Source organism: Uranotaenia lowii, chromosome 3 (assembly GCF_029784155.1).
Source record: "Uranotaenia lowii strain MFRU-FL chromosome 3, ASM2978415v1, whole genome shotgun sequence".
Classification (NCBI taxonomy): domain Eukaryota; kingdom Metazoa; phylum Arthropoda; class Insecta; order Diptera; family Culicidae; genus Uranotaenia; species Uranotaenia lowii.
In genome coordinates this window covers 239,935,576-239,938,448 of record NC_073693.1, presented here as the reverse complement: position 1 = coordinate 239,938,448, position 2,873 = coordinate 239,935,576, and the positions used below count along the sequence as shown (strand labels likewise).

Genomic DNA, 2,873 nt, shown 5'->3' with positions numbered 1-2,873 from the left:
TGATTCTTCCCCTGACTAACTTCTTCTGAACTTGAATTCTGAAGTTTTCCTTTCAACCTCTTAACTTGGAATCCTTACCAATCATTTTCAGTTGTCCTTTCAACCCTCCACGTTTGCATATTGCAAAACATTCGCGCTTCACCGTCACATCATTGGGATTTGGCATATGTAAACTGCAACAAAATCCCACCACACTGCACTGTTTTGATTTGCCGGTTTGTAAAACAAGTAGCAAATCATTGCACACTAGTTACAGGTACCTATACCCTGCAATCATTTATAATTGATAGTTTTGAACATGCCAAACGCTCATAAATAGAAAGGGCAACAGCAATACTCAACCCTTGAAATGATCACATACTAGTGCATTACACATAGACTTAAGAATTTTTCCTCACATCACATTACGTTCAACATTTGTCTCCATTTATAAAAATCTCTACTTTCACTTACCTACATTCCCCTTTACGCCTAAAGGTCTATTTTAACGAGGGTTCTATCATAATCAACCTAATTATATGTAATGTAACTTCAAGGGGTATGTAAATTTCTGTAAATCATACCTCAAATCATAGGCGCACACGACTTTAGTCAACGGCTAGCTGTTGGAGATTTGCGAGATTCAGCTTTCGTGCTTTTCACAGTTCGCAGTAGATATGTCGGCAAGATTTACTAAACGAAGGTCAAGGTTTGAGCGTTTCACATATTGTCAGTCAGTGTGCAGTGCACCTTTAATTAGGAAACCATTTCAGTCGACATCAGGGGCGTAAGGTTGCGTTGATCTCACTCGTAGATATATAGGTAAATCCAAGTTCCAACCGTTTTGTTTATTTTTTTCAAATTGCACTTATAAGAAGCACCCTGCAAAAAACATCAACATTGGATTTTTCCATTGCTATTTTAAAATTTGGTGTTCCAAGGGAAATTGGGAACTTTATACCACTTCTAATGCAACTACACTTTCGAGTTTTCTTTCGATACTCGAGTTTTGGATTCACTTCTAATGTGAAGGATAACTAGTTAAGTTGAAAACCTACAGAAAAAGTATTCCTTACACAAACTAAATTGTTTCAAATATTGAAGTACAGCAACGTTCTGGGTACCTCTCTGCTATGAAAAATATAACAAAAATTGTAGCAATAAGCCAGGTGAAGCTGAAGTAATGTACCTACCCACCATTCACCAACATAACTAGCAAGGCCATAAAGAGAAAAGAAACCGTCTGGTTAGATTAAATGTGTTTTAGCTAGTTGATTTTGCACCTTTTTTTTGCTTCTTCTCTGCAGCGAATAACCTATGTATCTAAGTTGAAATAGTGGTTCCTTTCTTGGCTGCACAAATCCACTGAGCGATCGCGTCCGTCGTCTCTGGGCATAAGTTATGTCATGCGGTTGTTTGAGTAATTCGCGACAACTTAACGAGAACAGAGACGCTAGACGGTGCGACTAATTTTTCCTTTTTTTCACTCGATCTTTTGCGCAAGAGGTTAACCACCATGCCGCACCGTACTGTATGTAGTTGGTATCCAATGGCCCAAAACAATCGTTGAAATCTTCTGTAAATGAATGTTGGCCCCGAAATGCGTCCAACGAGGAAACAACAATTTTTGTTTTTCGTTTGTTTACACTCTGTGTCTCTGCGTATGTTTTGTACATTTGCACTTGACCGATAATCGCGTTGTTCGCGTGAACGCTCTGCAGGCGTGGGCACATGCCTTCAGTTTTCTTCCGCTCGAAAGAGATTTTCAAATAACCACAAGCTTCTTCACTCGAGCAACTGCCCAGAACTTCCCCAGGAACAACATAAGCAACTTTTTCAGCATCCTATTTACCCCACTACTTACACTATCGACCAGGCGTAGACTTTAGTCAACGTTCTATGTCTAGTTTTTAAATCGCGCTGCTCGATGACCGTTACTGTGAGCCAAAACAACAATCCGATCCGAATGGCGGCTAAGTTTAGACTAAACTTAATAGTATTGTGGCGGATGGATCGCCTTGTCCGATCTCAGAGCTAACTATATGATTCTCAATCAGGTTTCTACTCAGTTTACTCATGTTCTTTACCTGACTGACTGGCCCCTGGCCTGGTGCAGCAGAAGCACCTTTGAAAACCCCAACGGTCGGTGGCCGAGAGAAATCATGAGTAGAATCGTCAACACGGATAGAGAGTTCGTCTCCGCTGCTCTGTTCTGGCTGACTGACCGGTTTTCTTACCTTGAGAGCCAGCTAGGTAGCTACCATCCATCTGTTTTGAAGCTTTTGATAGTTTTTTTTCTGTATTGCTTCTATCGTTTCGGTGAGTGAGGTGTTCTCGCTGTTTTCGGCGATGTGTGGTCATATGTTGGAACATAGGCGTCGATTAGAAAAACTTCATTACTTACTAAACTGTAACCATTATTAAATGTCATCAAACACAGAGTTTTCAACAGAAATTTAGAAAACTTCTGAAATGGATTTCTTAAAGTTAAAAAAGGTCATAAATAATTATTGTTATTACCTATTATTATTTTAAAAATGGATAATATTAATAGAAATTAATAGAAAAAATATTTTCTTGATTTGAATTATTTAAAAACATTTTTTTGTAATAACAAAAAAATGTTTTTAAATAATTCAAACAGTGTTTATAAAGAAAATGAAAAAAAATGACTACTAATTTTGAAAAAGTACCCATGCTAAATATATGTGAAAAAAAAACTTCAAAAATAATAAAATCATATGAGAAGAAAATAAAATGACAAAAAAAAAAACAAAAAATAATATAAAAACTTGGCCTATGACATAGCTTTTTTATTTATTTACTAGCTGATCCCATACGAACTCCGTTTCGCTTTCAACTTGAAATATGTCATGAACAGTTTGTATGATATT

At 37.2% G+C, this 2,873-nt stretch overlaps 1 protein-coding gene across 1 annotated transcript in view; it reads right to left on the bottom strand.

The window, feature by feature from the left end:
• The window catches only part of LOC129751583 (organic solute transporter alpha-like protein), a 181,635-nt gene extending 179,699 nt beyond the window's left edge, over positions 1–1,936 (bottom strand). Inside the window, exon 1 of the mRNA XM_055747184.1 lies at positions 1,844–1,936. The gene's annotated coding sequence lies outside the window, so the exon portion shown is untranslated. The remainder of the gene's footprint in view (positions 1–1,843) is intronic.
• Between the last annotated feature and the right edge of the window lie 937 nt (positions 1,937–2,873).